The 18,105-nt window shown below is 43.3% G+C and overlaps 1 protein-coding gene across 9 annotated transcripts in view; it reads right to left on the reverse strand.

The window, feature by feature from the left end:
* ptprfa (protein tyrosine phosphatase receptor type Fa) overlaps positions 1 to 18,105 on the reverse strand; it is a 266,847-nt gene that overhangs the window by 193,562 nt on the left and 55,180 nt on the right. Inside the window, exon 1 of one of the 9 annotated variants that reach the window (XM_062997294.1) lies at positions 7,479 to 7,567. The exons of the other annotated variants lie outside the window; for them this stretch is intronic. The gene's annotated coding sequence lies outside the window, so the exon portion shown is untranslated. Of the gene's footprint in view, positions 1 to 7,478; positions 7,568 to 18,105 lie in introns of those variants that run through there. 9 annotated transcript variants of the gene reach the window in all.

An 18,105-nucleotide genomic window follows, 5' to 3' on the forward strand; every position in this document is an offset into this window, starting at 1 on the left:
AAAATGAATCTGATCATCATTTCTGGCTCTGATGGAGGCATCATGGTATCGTCAGACACTTCTGATGATCCAGTTAAAGATGCCCGGCAGCTATTTCTCCCCTGGTGATACACGGCGGTGCAGAGCTGGAATTAATTACACCTCGCTCCGTCTCTCTCGGAGAGCTCACATCGTAGCATCGGTTGAGCACCGTGATGAAGACGCCGCACCTCAATGGCATGTTGGATCTTTGCATTTCTCTAAACGAAACGTGTGCATCATTTAGCGGGCACTGTTATCCAAACGGCTTAGGATAGTGACCAAATACAGTCCAAGTCATTAAAAGGATTAGCCTTGCTCAAGGGTCCAACAGTAGCAAACTGGCACTGGACCGATGAGCCATGCATTGAACCAGCAACCTTCTGATTTATAGATTATAGATTAATAATGAATTAAATATCGTTTCTATTGGCTGAAATTGTATTTGTTGAGAAGCTGGACCTGTGATCGATGGTATTTATGGCAGATTTGACCTCCTCACCAGAAGTCACAGCGATCACCGTAACGCCGGGCGTGGAGCTCAGCTCGAGTGGCGAGCAGCTGCGTTTTCAAAACGCTGCCTGGCTCGTAGCAAATCTGGCCGAGACTCGTTCTGACATCTGGCAGCGCTGGAGTGCATTTTGCTTTCCATTTTGGAGGTACTTCATTCAGAGTGTTCGATAATTTGCGCCCGTCACTCTCAACACCGCACTTATTGTAAAGAAGAGGCTTTGTCAGTGTTTTTTTTTCCTTCTCCCTCCAGGCTGGATGTTAGAATTTTATACGTGTTAGAATGAAAATAATAATAATAATACATTGGTAACTTGTAAACCAACGTCCCCTAAACTTGAAACCTTTGAAACTCGACACCCTTTGTTGAGAAATTTGTACGATTAAACTCGACGTTTCCATTAAACTCGACGTCTGAGCGACTGCTGCTTTGTTCAGCGCTCGGCTTGAGCGGTGTGGTAAAATGTCATCAAAGTGCGAATATGAATTTGTGTGGAATAACAGTCAAATCCAGTCTGAAAGCTCAACATGTTATCTGGACTCTCCTCACTGTTTCACTTTTATATATTTTTGTTTTGTGCATTTTCTCCCTTTTTTTAGCACGTCCAATTGCCCGATTGTCATGCTTCCTCTCCACCAATGCCGATCCCCGCTCTGATTGAGGAGAACAAAGCTAACCCACGCCAACTCCGACACGTGGGCAGCAGCCGTATGCATCTTATCACCTACTCTTTGACGAGTGCAATGCAGCTCAGCGTTGTGTACGGAGAGACACACCCTGAGAGCACTCTTTTCTCATCTCTGTGCAGGCGCCATCAATCAGCCAGAAGAGGTCGTAATTGCACCAGTCATGGGAGGGAGAGAGCCCCCATCCAGCTTAGTCCCGTCCATATCTGAACAACATCCAATCATTGTTCATGTGGCCGCTCAGCCTTAGACGGCAGGCAGAGCTGAGATTCGATACGATGTATTCGAGATCCCAGCTCTGGTTCCAGCGTGTGTTTTTACCGCTGCGCCACCTGAGCGGCCCCCTGTTTCACTTTTAAACTTGTGTTACAGCTCGAGGTTCTGAGAAATTGTGAGAATTGGCTTTTCTGAGAGTCTAAAACGCTTATCGTTAAAAAAAAAACTTAAAGTGGTTTAATGAAATAAATAAATGACATAGGACTCATAATGAAATTCCTCGATCATTTTAGTTCAACAAGTCAACAATAAAGAACTAAAGGTAAAGTGCAGGTTTTATTGTATTTTTATATTGATCTTTAACTGTTTTTAATTGTATTTCAGTGTTTCTATATTATATTTGTGTTATTTTCAGTGTATAAGTGTCAGAAACAACCCCATTATTTTACATTAGACTAAAATATATGCAGTTCCACGGTACCATGGAACACATTAACAGGTTTCCCAAACATTCTTATGGGAAAAAATACCTTGAAACTCAACGTCTTTTAAACTCAACGCCACTCCCAGAACCAACTGATGTCGAGTTTCAAGGTACCACTGCATAACATAAGTGAAATGCTTCCAACTTTGTGTAAACAGTTTGGCAAAGGCACAATCCTTTCCTGTTCCAGAATGACTCTGCAAGGTCCGTAAGGACACGGTTTGGTGTAACGGAACTCCAGTGGTCTGCATTGACCTCAAACCAACTCAACAGCTTTGAGTTGAATTGGAACATCAATTCCGAACTGGACCTTCTAGTCCAATGAGCACAAACTCCCACACCTAGGACACACTCCAAAATCTTATATAAAGCTTTTGCAGAAGCGTAGGTCGGGGAGCAACTTCATAATACTGCTCATGTAGGGCTGCCACTAACGACAATTTTTTTATAGAGTAGTTGATTAATCTAACGATTAATTTTCTCCAAACAATGTAATTCAGAATCTCATTTAAGCTTCTTTTATTTTAACAACAAACTGTACGGCATAATAATATGGCACAAAACTAAATGTAAACAGGGTTTATGTCCATATTATCAAATTCTCAAGTGCTCCATATTAAACAAAGTGCAGCACGTGTTTATGGCATTCAGTACACAAAGCAAAGTGCTTAAAGTTACAGCAGAAATAAAATAGTTAGAGGCACGTCTCATTAAGTCCAACGTACAGTAACAACAGAATGAGCCCAGATTCTAACCTCCACATTCACTCAACACTTATTTCACATTCTCAGCGATTCACATGAGAAGTTTTTTGCGCTTTGAGCGCCGCGGCAACCTCAAAAATTGCGAGCCCAACGCAGCAAAAGTGTGCGGCAGTCTAACTGAACTCGCTAAGAAATACGATATTCCAAGATCTCTGTGATTAAGAAGCTTAATGAAACAATATAGACGTGCAATATTGCGCTGGTGCTGCTGTGGTACCATCAAAGCTTTGCACAGTGTACAAACCACCTTTTAGTTTTGTGCCAGTTTTAAGTATCACCAAACTTTTGATGATTTGGGTCTTGGAAAACTTTTAGCTTTTTTTTTGAAAGCTCTTCAATCGGCCTCTGACTGCTGCAGACGGCATTTTATAAGACTGCGCTTAATGCCGCCAACCGCTAACTGGACCAAATACGACTGAGGTCATACACGCAGCAAGTAGTGCTGAGGGAATCATATGAACGCTTATATGAATGGAAACACTGAAGAAATTAAAAACATAGTTTTAAAAATGATGCATCAATTTAAAATATTGACAAAATGCATCAACGTCATCGACTAGGTCGACCAATCATGGCAGCCCTATGCTCATGATGTGAAATAGGATGTCCAACATTATCATTGTCAGCCACTGTCCTCCGCCCAGTCGCATTCGGACCGGACCTTTTTCTCTCACAATCACAAGACCTAAACCTGAAGTCACACAAACCTCCAGCATCAGGTGCAGATGGGGTTGCAGGAAATTGTACAAAGTGTTCAGATCGAGTTCTGGGTATAAATACAAGGGATCTTCAAAAAGTTTCCTCACTTTTATGTCTTGGTTATAAGCGGTGAGGATATAGTAGGAGGAGGAGTAATCGGTCGTGTCTGAGAGACGCTTATAATCCGGATTTAGCTCCATCTGATTTCCACCTTTTTGGACACTCAGAGAAGCTTTAAGGGGAAGAAGATCGTCATGTGATGATGATGTGAAAGCAGCGGCGCATTAGTGGCTACGCGCTCAACCTGATGGCATTAAAAAGTTGGTATGAGGCTGGAAAAATGCATCGGAAGGCAATTGTGTAGAGAAGTGACGTCATTTGTTTTTGAGATTCTTAATAAAGAGTTCAAAAAAGTGAGGAAACTTTTTGAATAACCCTCGTATCTACGTTGAAATAATTACCGTTTTTAGCCTGGAATTCAATGGAAAAGAAGCCAGTGAGGTAAAAAGAGAGACTGTTATGGGCTCGTAAACATTTTAAGCCTTTAAAACATGGTCACTGACCATAAACAATAAAGAACCTCTGAGTTAGCCTGTATGAAGAACATCTCTAACCCTGGATGATGGAGTTATAGCTCTGTAAATGCAATACAAACACAAAACAATACAGCAGTGGGCGGAAAATAATAACGCACCACGATGAACCGAACACCCTCGACTCCTCGTGCCCTGGAAAATAACAACACGCCTTCGGAAACTCAGTTTCAACCCGACATCAAGCGTTCGGCTGCTTCACTTTCTCCACCAGCACGAGAACAAGTGCGCAAGAGAAAATCAGCACTTTTCTACTCGAGCGCTCATTTCTATTTAAATTCAGTGAACTTCCCGTAATTTGAAGATAATTCGACAGGTTGACAGTTTAAGGTCTCACAACACACTGTTTTCTTCTGAAAACGTCTGTATCGTTTTCCTAAACGCGCAGAAATGGGCGGGGTGCGATCGGAAGCCGACGCCACTCATCAGCCGTCACATCAGTCATCTCGTTAACGTCCCGCCTCCGACGTCAACGTCCTAACAGATCCGTCTGGAAAATAGCCGCTCCCGCCACGATTAATGCGTAGCAGCAAAACGACTCCGACAGGACGCAAATTAAACTTGCAGCAATTAAAGCGGAATATAATTGGGTTAAAACCCTCGGATCCTGCAGAACTAATCCCACACTGTACAGCTTTCTGATGAGCTCGACTAGTCAGAGCAGATAACTGTCACATTTACCAACATATATCAGATTATACTTCAAATAACCACAAAAACACCATTATACTCTCCTAACAAACATTCCTTTATTAGTCAGAGGCATAAACAGAACAGATTTGGGCCTGGATATTATCATTATTTAATATGGGTGGCACGGTGGCTCGGTGGGTATCACTGTCGCCTCACAGCAAGAAGGTCCTGGGTTCAATCTCAAGGTTAAGCATTTCAGGTCCTTTCTGTGTGGAGTTTGCATGTTCTCCCTGTGTCTGCGTGGGTTTCCTCCGGGAGCTCCGGTTACCTCCCACAGTACAAAGACATGGGTAAACTGGCCCTAAGTGTGTATATGAGTGTGTTTGCCCTGTGATGGATTGGCGACCTGTCCGCTCAGTAAATTGTACCCAATTGTACGCAACTGTAAATAGGGCAGTTGTAGCTTAGTGGTTAAGGTACTGGACTAGTAATCAAAAGGTTGCCACTGTTGGGCCCTTGAGCAAGGCCCTTAACCCTTAATTGCTTAGATTGTATACTGTCACAGTACTGTAAGCTGAAAATGTATCTAGGATAAAGTGATGGTAAAACACTCACTCACGTAACCGCTTATCCAATTAGGGTCGTGCTGGAGGGTGCTGGAACCTATACCAGCTTTTCAATGGGCGCAAGGCAAACAGTAACATCCTGGATGGGGCGCCAGTCCATCACAGGGCATACACATATATACACACATATACACACACCAATTCAGCGCCCCCCCCCCCAGCAGCACTGCTGGAGTTTTTAAATACCGTGTCCACTCACTGTCCTCTCTATTAGACACTCCTACCTAGTTGGTCCACCTTGTAGATGTAAAGTCAGAGACGATCGCTCATCTATTGCTGCTGTTTGAGTCGGTCATCTTCTAGACCTTCATCAGTTGTCACAGGACGCTGCTGGCTGGATAAGTTTGGTTGGTGGACTATTCTCAGTCCAGCAGTGACAGTGAGGTGTTTAAAAACTCCACTCATACCAGCACAACACACACTAACACACCACCACCATGTCAGTGTCACTGCAGTGCTGAGAATGATCCACCACCTAAATAATACCTGCTCTGTGGTGGTCCTGTGGGGGTCCTGACCATTAAGGAACAGCATGAAAGGGGGCTAACAAAGCATGCAGAGAAACAGATGGACTACAGTCAGTAATTGTAGAACTACAAAGTGCTTCTATATGGTAAGTGGAGCTGATAAAATGGACAGTGAGCGTAGAAAGAAGGAGGTGGTTTTAATGTTATGGCTGATCAGTTTATATATTAATTTTTTTCCCTTTACTGTTCAAATACTTAACAGCATGTACCAGACAGTAACCCCAGCTGCCCAGCAAAGAAACCCGAGTCATTGGTTACTACCAGAAACCCTCCACAGGTAACGTTTGTCTCGTTGATGTACGTTCGGGTGCACACCAGGCGATCGTTTTGTTTAATAAGACACCCCTCATTAAGAATAAAGTTTCTGAAATAACCTCAGTGACAAAAACAAAACATTTTTACTCTTTTAATGACGAGCGCCCCCCCCCCAACAAATCATCAGGGATTCGGGTTACGGTGATTTGGCAACCTCAGCGGTGATGATTCAGTACACTACATTTATTAAGCACAGAGCCTCTGATCCGTACAGGATTTTAGGGCTCACAAGAAAGAAATAAAAATCCCAGTGGGCCAAAAATACATTTTCCTGCTCATTAAAACCCAATAGGTGGCCGTCACTGATGTGTATGATAACTCGGGGAGGCAATTATTCTTCAACAGTGCCACGGTCTCAGCGTGAGGCCCTCCTGAGATAGAGACGCCTTTTAATCGCAAATCGTCTCGCTGTGCCAGTGTGTGTGTGTGTGTGTGTGTTCGGTCTAACAAACCGCTGGAAAGAGGCAACATGGCACAGCAGAAGAATAAAATATGGCATATCTGAGATGAGTGCTTTGCATGCGGTCATCAGGGCAGCGAATGAATATGAATGAGATTCTTGTTGTTGCTCGAGTGGGTTTGTGACTGAGGGAGACGGGCTGGTACCTGCAGAGTCCAGATTGCCTAATAAATGACACGCAGTCCCTGGTCTGAGTCCTAATTGTCGCATTTGATTCAGACCGAGTTTCCTATAAAATCAAACCAGCAGTAAAATATACCACAAAGCTCCTGAAGGGCCTGGACTTCTCACAGAGCTCGAGTTCATCGCAGATCTTGTTGTGGGTCTCTGGACTCTCTGGACTGCTGCTACGTGACTGTTTTTAAAAAGCTGGACCTGGAGCGGAGCTACGGTTAAAGTTAGTGGTTCCTGACATGGTTCACAAAGCAGTTCCCTGTCCACTGTTAAAGATCTGACAGAGTTCTCCCTAAACTGTTACCTTAAAAGCAAGACAGACATACTTTTACTAAATTAATGTTTAACACCTGAGCTTCATCATAATGTCTACATACTTTTGGCAATAAATTATAATAAGCACTTTGTAATGTTAAAATATCTGAGCAACATGACACAACTAACAAATTTCCTATAGTGTTAAATAGTGGTTTTGAAAACCATAACTACAAATGACACCAGCAAAGAGGTTATGCTAAAATGGACCGACGCCTGTTTAAAGGATCACTGCCCAACACCCCAAAAGTTCACACACCCCACACACTTCCGGTTCGAGTGTACGCTGGCGCGTGTAGCTGCCGCTGCTCCCCGGTTATTTATTTATTTTATTTTTTATTATTATTTATGATTTTTGTTCGTTATGAGCTTGTGATTTCTGAGATCTTGGACTCCAACCCAGTCCTCTACCAGAACGAATTAACTCTGTGTATTCAGTGTGTTTTAACTGGCTTACCTGTATGTGAATCACTCTGCTCTCAGACGCTACCTGCTGCTTCCTAACTCTATTTTGTCACCATGTGGAATAATGACTCAGTTGTAAGGTTTGTCCTTGTTTGGGCTGTATTGTCCATAGTTTTTCAACCATCGGCAACCTTACACCAGTACTCGGCTGCTGAACTTCTTAAGCTGCGGTTCCACCTGCCCTATATGCCACCGGTACTCCACATTCACCCGGACATTGCTCGGCCTTTTCAGCGCAGATACATCCATCGTGGGTCCCGACGGAATTTCCACATTGATGACTCGACTACCATAAACACCATCTGGTCTAAAACTCGTCGCTCTCGGAGAAATTCTGGCAGGAAAGTGGACTGTGCTGTCTTAGTCAGAGTAGCCAGGTCGGCTAACATCATTGCATCCTCGGACCGTTGTGTAGTTAATGTCGGGCTTTTCAACACTCGGTCTCTCACGGGTAAAAGCCTTCTTCTCCGGGACATCCTCCTCGACCGTAAGTTTGACTTTCTTTGTCTTACAGAGACGTGGCAACAATCCGGTGACTTCGCCCAGCTGAACGAGCTAACGCCGACTGGGTTTGTTTACATCTGTCAGCCGCGTGTCACTGGTCGTGGAGGAGGTCTCGCGATACTTTACCGTGAGCAGTTGAAAGCCTCCACTCTCACTCTACCTGTCTACCATACATTTGAAGTAGCAGCCATACAGTTGTATGGACCAAAACCTACTGTTCTGGCTACTATTTATCGTTCTCCCAAGCCCAATAAGGATTTTATAAATGACTTTTCAGCATTTCTCACATTGCTCTGTTTACATTTTCCTAACATCATTGTGCTTGGTGATTTTAACATACATATGGACAGTGTTAATCACATTACTACTAAGGATTTTATATCTTGCTTGGACAGTTTTGGATTTCAACAACATATCAACTTTCCAACACACTCTAAAGGACATACCTTGGATTTAGTCTGCTGTTCTGGTGTAACTCCCCGCAACTGTACTGCCACTGATCTCCCTGTCTCTGATCACTTGTTAATTTCATTCAATATCAATATGATTCTATCTAAAAGTAGACCACTACGTGACATTACATATCGTAATATTAAAAATATTAATCTAACTTCTCTTTTATCAGGTATTGACAGTTTTCCTAACCTTAGTCTTTCAGCCACTACTGATGATTTGGTTTGTCACTATAACACTGGACTTCATTCTCTACTGGACTCACTTGCTCCATTAAAAACCCGGACTGTTTCTTTCACCCATTCAGCTCCTTGGTTTTTACCCCATCTACGTCAGCTTAAAACTACAGGACGCCAGCTGGAACGTCTCTTTAGGAAAACTGGCCTTATAATACACAAGGAGCTATATCATAACCATCTTCTTCTATATAAAGATAATCTTCACACAGCAAAATCCCAGTACTATTCCCAATTAATTAGAGCTGGTGATGGAAACACACGGGCCCTGTTTTCTCTGGTCACTTCCACTCTTCGCCCACCTGACTCTTTACCTTCACACTTCTATTCTGTCGATCATTGCAATTTGTTAATGTCATTTTTCAATACTAAAATAGATCTGATACACCAGCAATTGCTTCCTGTTACTTCTTGTACCGTATTTTCCCCAGTGTCGGTCCCTCTTATTCATCCATTTACTACTTTTCACCTTCCCACTATCTCTGATATATCTAATCTCATCCAGAAATCAAAATCTTCCACTTCTCAACTTGATCCTTTCCCAACACCCCTGGTCAAAGCAAGTTTACCTGCTATATTGCCTCTGATAACTGCCATTATTCACTCCTCCCTCACCTCTGGATCTGTCCCTTTGTCATTAAAGTCTGCCTCAGTCACCCCTATTTTAAAGAAACCCGGTCTAGATCCTAACAACTTCAATAACCTTCGTCCCATCTCTAATCTGCCTTTTCTTTCAAAAATCCTTGAAAAGACAGTTGCTTCTCAGGTACATTCTCACCTCTCCAATAATCACCTTTATGAGCAGTTTCAATCTGGTTTTCGTCCCTATCATAGTACAGAAACAGCTCTCCTCAAAATAACAAATGACCTTTTGACTGCAGCAGACTCAGGTTTTTTATCCATACTCATTCTCCTTGATCTGAGTGCAGCATTTGATACCATCTCCCATTCTATTCTCCTCCATAGACTATCAGCCATTGGTTTTTCCAACATACCTCTGGACTGGTTCACCTCATATCTCTCTGATCGCACTCAGTTTATTCAATTAAAGACATTTACATCCCAACCATCTCCCCTCACTACTGGTGTTCCTCAAGGTTCGGTTCTAGGTCCTATTCTTTTCATCATTTACCTTCTTCCTTTAGGTCATATTTTCCATAAGTATAATATCCAGTTTCATTGTTATGCAGACGACACCCAGCTCTACCTTTCTAGCAAACCTACTTCTACCCTCCCTCCCTCCTCCCTCTGCAATTGCTTACAGGAAGTCAAGTCTTGGTTTTCCTCTAATTTTCTCAAACTCAATAGTGATAAAACAGAGGTTCTTCTCATTGGTTCTAAATCTGTCCTTGCTAAAGTAGACAGTTTCTCAATTTCCATTGACAACACTCTTGTTTCCCCCTCCCTTCAGGTAAAGAGTCTGGGTGTCGTCCTTGATAGCACTTTGTCTTTCCAAACTCACATAAATAACATCACTCGGTCTGCATACTTTTATATTCGTCATATTAACCGTCTCCGTCCTTCCCTCACTCCTGACAATACTGCCATTCTGGTCCACTCCCTGGTCACATCCCGTTTGGACTATTGCAATTCTCTTCTGTTTGGTCTCCCCCTCAAGTCCCTCCATAAGCTACAACTAGTTCAGAATGCTGCTGCCCGTGTCATTTCTAGAACCCCATCCATTCATCACATCACCCCCGTTCTTCAACAGCTCCACTGGCTCCCTGTTAAATTTCGCATTGACTATAAACTTATACTGCTCACTTTTAAGGCTATCCATCATCTTGCTCCTCCATATCTCACCAAGCTCCTTCATATAAATAGACCCAGCCGGACCCTTAGATCTTCCTTATCCATTAGTCTTATTGTCCCTCCAGCCCGTCTGACTACCATGGGGTCTAGAGCTTTTAGCCGTTCGGCTCCCCGTCTCTGGAACTCCCTCCCACCAGACATTCGTAATATTGACTCTCTAGACATTTTTAAATCACGCCTCAAAACTTACTTGTTTAGGACAGCATACAGTCTTTAGCTTGTTCTCTTGACTATATATATTTTTAAAATTCTTTCCCTGTTTTATTGCTGTTTTATGCTGTTTGTATGTTTATTCTTTTATGTACGGTGACCTTGAGAGTCCTGAAAGGCGCCTATAAATAAAATTTATTATTATTATTATTAAAAGAAGCACAGACCTAAATGAGCACCTCTATGATCTGGTACCCACAACGAATTCTTCATATTAAGTTTTAAGTCACATTACAGGGTGTAAGGAACAAAAGGACCTGGACCCCTGAGTAATAAAAATTGTATATACAGTAGACCCTTGACTTACGAATGTAATTGGTTCTGAAGGGCTGTTCTTAAGTCAGTGTTCATTAGTTAAACCTATTTTTCCCATAAGAAATAATGTAAATAGAATTAATCCGTGCCAGACCTCCCAAACCCCCCTTACCCCTAACCTTTCTAATGTCTTAAATGCTCTTTTTTGTTATAAATACAATTATATTTTTCCTTAAATATTAAATAATAGAATAGACATTCCTGTAATAAACAATAATAAACAACAATACACAGTAGTACTGTACATAAACACACATCACATTTCAGTACAGTACGTGTGCTGTACCATACACCATAATACATTTCCTTCTTTTTTTTAATAAAATGTATCTACCAGAAACAACAATAACTCTCATATTTCTCTATTATTTCCTTCTTTATTTCAATACTGTTGTATTTTGTAGGTGTAATTGCACGAAAGAAATACTTTACTCAGCGATTTCCTTCTTCTCTCTCACTCACTGTCCACTCTGTCTGATAAACAGTGACACCTACTGGCAGGAGCAATTATACAACAACAAATGTAATAGATTTGTTCATTTTCTCACCACTACGCTTCCTCTGCACATTCTTTGGGGACATTTTAATATTGAATTTTACAAAATATAAAGAAAACACCAGAAAAACACTGTTCGCTGTCTGAATGTTCACTCATATATACTGTATATATATATATATATATATATATATATATATATATATATATATATAGAGAGAGAGAGAGAGAGAGAGAGAGACGGTTGGAGTCAACTTGTTCGTGACGTCACATGTTTCACGAATTTCTGTTTGTAATCCGAAATTTGTTCGTACGTTAATTTGAAACAGATCGTTCGTAACCCAAAATGTTTGTGTGGTAAATCGTTCGTAACTCAAGGGTCTACTGTATATATATATATATATATATATGCATAAATCCCTTTACTTTTCAAATACTGACAGTATGCATTATCTTACAGGAATAAGCACTTCTACACACATCACAGGGTGTAAAAAGCAAAGGACCTGGACCCCTGTTCTCCCCGTTTCTGTGTTGGTTTCCTCCGGGAGCTCCGGTTTCCTCCCACAGTCCAAAAACACGCAAGTGAGGTGAATTATAGATACAAAAATTGACAGGACTGTTTGACATTAAACTTGTGTGAACTGATTAATCTTGTGTAACGAGTAACTACCGTTCCTGTCATGAATGTAACCAAAAGTGTAAAACATGATGTTTAAATCCTAATAAACAAACATTATACATGTACATTTGTGTTTAGCATGTAAACATTAGTACACTGTCCGTATATTGTACAGAACTGCCAACAGCCGGAAACAAATTCCATGCGTGTACAAACAAACCTGACAAATAAACCCGATTCTGATTTTAAGCTCCAATATCCCACTACAAAGCATTCAGGACTTCTTTGTAAGCATTCCGATAAGAATCAGAGATGTTTTTGTGAAGAATAAAACTCGCCCCATTATATTATTATAGTGTTTCTATTATTTTGACCACCCCCTGTTTCTAAGCACTGAGATGTTTTGAGGGAAGAAAAGCATCCTGAAGGGCAAGAATTCACCCGTCCCTCTACCTACCACGTACAAGACAAGTCCGGACAAGAATCCACCTCAAACACACACACACACACACACACACACACACACACACACAAAGAAAAGAGAGTACGTGTCCATACTCTTTCATACTCGTCCCGGTCACTGATTGTTAGGGGTGTTACATGCTGTTCTCGTGTCCACATGGTCTACTATGTGAACTCCAGGTAGACCGGCTGCTCCAAATTTCCCCGGTGTGAATAAGAGAATGAGTGTGATACTCTGAGATAGACTGGCACCCTTTGAGACTGTATTCTGAATTTGGGTGGTACTGAAACAACCGTGATTCAGCAACCCTGACCAGGATGGCACACAGTGGAAATGAATAAATGCAAATTGGTACGACCAATCATAAACAAGTATGAAAATCACAAATGATGATAAAAAGTAAAAAGCTAAATTAAAAAAGCAAAAAAAAATTATAAATAAATAAAAAAATAATAGAAAGACGAAACCAAATATTGTTTTCCTAATTTAGTCGTTTCCAATTCCCGGCTATGAATACTGAGCCGCAAAGCAAAGCGCTCAATTTACCGGTCGATCTATGTCCCTATCCTCACCTACTGTCACGAGCTTTGGGTAATGACCGAAAGAACAAGGTCGCGGGTACAAGCGGCCAAAATGAGCTTTCTCCGGCAGGTTGCTGGGCATACTCTCCGTGATTGGGCGAGGAGCTCAGCAATATGGGAGGAGCTCGGAGTAGAACCGCTGCTCCTTCACGTGGAGAAGAGCCAGTTGAGGTGGTTCGGACACCTGACAAGGATGCCTCCTGGACGCCTCCCTTTGGAGGTATACCAGGTACGGCCGACTGGGAGGAGACCCCGGGGTCGACCCAGGACCCGCTGGAGGGATTACATCTCCCAGCTGGCATGGGAACGTCTGGGGATCCCACTAGAGGAGTTGGTAGAAGCTGCAGGGGAGAGAGATGCCTGGGACTCTTGGCTGGCAATGTTGCCACTGCGACCCTGAATGGATAAGCAGAACAGATGATGATGATGATTGTGAATACACTACTCTTTGCACAACCTCTGATCTGATCAACAATGGTTGGATCATCAACCCCCCCCCCAATTATGTGTCCAATCAGCAGCCGCTTCTTATCACCTGCTGGAGTTGGGTTCCCACACAGATCTGTATCGCATACTGAGAGTCACGCTAAGCTCTGTGCCACACCCCCCCCCCTTTCCCCGACCTTGGACCAGCAGGAAGAGAAACCGTCCAACCTTCCCTTCCTCAAAAATGGCAAACTGTGTCTGAGTGGACGCTCGGCCAGGTCGGTAGCTCTGCTGAGATTCGAACTTGCAACTTCCAACCTGTGTTAGACTGCTGTGCCACCCGAGCACCCGAAAAAATTATTTGATGAAGGAAACATGCTAATAAAAATAAGGAAACAAGAAAATGAATGAACCTTCCAGTGAGTTCAGTTGTAACAGAATACATGTAGGGGGGTGGTCAGGTGGGCAAGGTGTCTCACCCCCTAGCCCACAACTGCGGAGAGTATGAGCTCTTTAAGTTTGAGTCTCAGTGGTGCTGTGACCTGGCCGGACACTCAACAGACACAATTGGCCGTGCGTGAAGAAGGGAAGGTTGGACAGGGTTTCTCATTGCCACTGCAACAGTGACTCCTGCTGTCTGGTTGTGGAGCTGGTACGAGTGGTGGAAGAATACAAGGGGCATAGCGTGACCCGCCGTACGCTGTACAGCTCTGTGGTTCTGCACCAGTGGGGATTGGTGGACGGTTTTTGGAGAGCATAGCGTGACTCTCCGTACACAATACAGCACAATGGGCTCTGTGTTTAAGATGGACTAGTAATCATAGGGTTGCTGGTTCAAGGCTCCCGACCACTACTGTTGGGCCCCTGAGCAAGGCCCTTAACCCTCAATTGCTCAAACTGTCATAACATAATTCAGACATAACTGTAAGTCCCTTTGGATAAAAGCGTCTGCTTAATGTTGGAAATGTAAATGTAAACATACAGCTCTCTGGTGGAATCCGTCGCTGGTAGGTAAAAAGAAGCAGCCAAACAGTGCAACAGTGACTCCTGCTGTCTGGTTGTGGAGCTGGTACGAGTGGTGGAAGAACACAAGGGGCATAGCGTGACCCACCGTACACTGTACAGCTCTGTGCGTCTGCACCAGTAGACTGGTGGATAATTTTTAGAGAGCATAGCGTGACTCTCCGTACACAATACAGCATAATGGGCTCTGTGGTTAAGATACTGGACTAGTAATCATAAGGTTGCTGGTTCAAGTCTCACCCTCAATTGCTCAAACTGTATTCAGTCATAACTGTAAGTCGCTTTGAATAAAAGCGTCTGCTAAATGTTGAAAATGTAAATGTAAACATACAGCTCTCCGGTGGAATCTGTCGCCGGTGGGTAAAAAGAAGCACCCAACGAATGCAAGCGTGGAAAAGGACTCATCTCCTCGGTCAGCGTGGAAGGAGTGCAAGCAGCTAGTTTAGGAGAAAATGCAAGAATTTGATCGTTTGCTGATGTCACTGCCCGTATAACGAAGGGAAAAAGATAAAAGGCGGCTATAAAAAGTAAAAACGTTGCACGTTTTGAGGCGCGGTGTTCAAAGTTCGACTCGGATGTCGCAAGATGACCCGTTTCAAACCCAGCGAAGATAAAGTTATGGTTTTAAATGAAGCCGTGCTTGGGTTTTGATCTCATGACCTGCTCTGTGATAAGAGCGCCCGCTATTAGAGACGCGACGTCCTATTAGAGACGCGAGCAGACAGAAATTCAGACGGGTAATTAAATCTGGTTTATTTTGAACTCGTCTTCAGAGAATTCTTCATCAAAGCCGGAGGAAATTAGAAACGGCGCTCTTTCAATCGCTGCAGGGTTTGAACCGCGTCCAAGCCCGGTGCCATATTTCCCAGGATTCCCCCTGCTCCTCTTTCTTCATTTCTTTCTTTTTTGATCAATTCTTTATTGTTTCCCCCCTTTTTTAAGAATCCAGCTGTCGCCAAGGCATGGTGGCTCTGTGGGTAGCACTGTCGCCTCGCGGCAGGGAGGTCCTGGGTTCGTACCCCAGGTGGAGCGATCCAAGTACTTTCTGTCTGTGTGGGTTTCCTCCCACAGTCCAAAAAAACATGCAGTCAGGTTAATTGGAGACACTGAATTGCCCTATAGGTGAATGGGTGTGTGTATGTGTGTCTGTCCTGTAATGAACTGGTGCCCTGTCCAGGGTGTTACTGTGTGCCTTGCACCCATTGAAAAGCTGGGATAGGCTCCAGCAAAGCCCCCCACCGCACGACCCTGATTGGATAAGCAGTTAAGAAAATCACTGTCGCCACCCCACCACAGATCACAGAAGACCTTGGCTGTAACAAGCCGCCATGTATCGCTTCTTTTCACCTACCAGGAGCAGGATCTCACAAAGAGCAGTATCTGGCTGGCAATAAACGTTCGAATTTTTCCTAAATGTGTTCAGCGAGGTTGAGGTCAGAGTCTCTGCAGACCACTGGAGGTCCTAGTGATCAACAGTTTAGGGAACACCCTTTCCAGTTCCAGCATGACTGCACTCTTGTGTACAAAGCAAGAGTCCAGACTGACTGTTCGTAACTGCCCCCAAGCATAAATGGTGAGTATAGAAAGCACTGCAATTGGTCAGCACATTTTCCAGAGTATATTCCTGCTTTTGGACATGTGATTTATGGATAGGCTCTGGACCCAGTGTGACCCTGACCAGGATGAAGTGTTTGCATAAGTGAATGAATCAAAAGTGTGAGAATGGCAAAACATCCTTAGGAACTAATAAACAATTCTGTTTATGAGACCTGAGCAGTTGTAGCCTAGCGATTAAGGTACTGAACTAGTAATCAAAAGGTCGCTGGTTCAAGCCCCACCACTGCCAGGTTGCCACTGTTGGGCCCTTGAGCAAGGCCCTTAACCCTCAATTGCTTGTAATATATACAGTCTCAATTGTAAGTCGCTTTGGATAAAGGTGTCTGCTAAATGTTGAAAATGTAAAACACACACACACACACACACACACACACACACATTATACTGAAACCCAATGATATGAAGACTCAAAACTCAATGATATGAAGGGTTGTCCACATAATTTTGTCTTACTCCAGGTACTTTGGTTTCCTCATACCTCTGTAAAACACGTCGTAAGATTGACGACTGTTCATAACTGCTCATAAGCATGAATAGTCATTAATATATACACAGCATTGGGATTCCTGTCTTGTACCAAGTGTTTCATGAATAGGCTCTGGACCCAGTGTGACCCTGACCAGGATAAAGTGTTTGCATTGGTGAATAAATCAAAACATTTTCAGGAACTTAAACAATTCTGTTTATTAGACCTGGGCAGTTGTAGCCTAGCGGTTAAGGTACTGGACTAGTAAGAAAGGTTGTTGGTTCAAGCCCCACCTCTGCCAGGTTGCCACTGTTGGGCCCTTGAGCAAGGCCCTTAACCCTCAATTGCTCAGACAATACACTGTCACAGTACTGTAGGTCACTTTGGATAAAAGCGTCTGCTAAATTCTGAGCTCTTTCTCCTGCAGCGTTGTAAGACTCTCCCGCCCCGGACTGAACACACACTAGTTTATCAATGACGTTTACGTTGTAAACACGGCGCTCAGGTAATGAAACACATTCTGCATGAATCATTAACTCTTCCTGTTAGAGACCCTGAGAATCCTGCCCGGAACCCACGATCCGGCGCTCCAGTGACCTGTGGTGACCTTCTCTTCTATCTATAATGACTCAAACACTGAGAATTGAGAGAGGCGGAATGAAAGGTTTATGGATGTGACCCTGAAACCACCCCTCGCTCCGCCGTGCCCACCCACAGTCACAGCCACACCCACATCGAGTGGGTTCACCTGAACAGAAGAATCAGATACCTGCAAGTAGTGTGATTACAAGTGAATCTCCTGGATGTTCAGTGGGGCTGAGGTCAGGGCTCTGTGCAGCTTTTCTTCATGTCTTTATAGATCTTGCTTTGTACACAGGGGCACAGTCATGCTGGAACACACAAGGACCTTCCCTAAACTGTTGCTGAAAAATTAGAAGCATATAATTTCCTTTATACACTGATCAGCCATAACATTAAAACCACCTCCTTGTTTCTACACTCACTGTCCATTTTATCAGCTCCACTTACCACATAGGAGCACTTTGTAGTTCTACAATTACTGACTGTAGTCCATCTGTTTCTCTGCATGCTTTTTTAACCTGCTTTCACCCTGTTCTTCAATGGTCAGGACCCCCACAGGACCACCACAGAGCAGGTATTATTTAGGTGGTGGATGATTCTCAGCACTGCAGTGACACTGACATGGTGGTGGTGTGTTAGTGTGTGTTGTGCTGGTATGAGTGGATCAGACACAGCAGCGCTGCTGGAGTTTTGAAAATACGGGTCCACTCACTGTCCAATCTATTAGACACTCCTACCTAGTTGGTCCACCTTGTAGATGTAAAGTCAGAGACGATCGCTCATCTATTGCTGCTGTTTGAGTTGGATATATTT

Source organism: Trichomycterus rosablanca, chromosome 6 (genome assembly GCF_030014385.1).
Source record: "Trichomycterus rosablanca isolate fTriRos1 chromosome 6, fTriRos1.hap1, whole genome shotgun sequence".
Taxonomy (NCBI): Eukaryota; Metazoa; Chordata; class Actinopteri; order Siluriformes; family Trichomycteridae; genus Trichomycterus; species Trichomycterus rosablanca.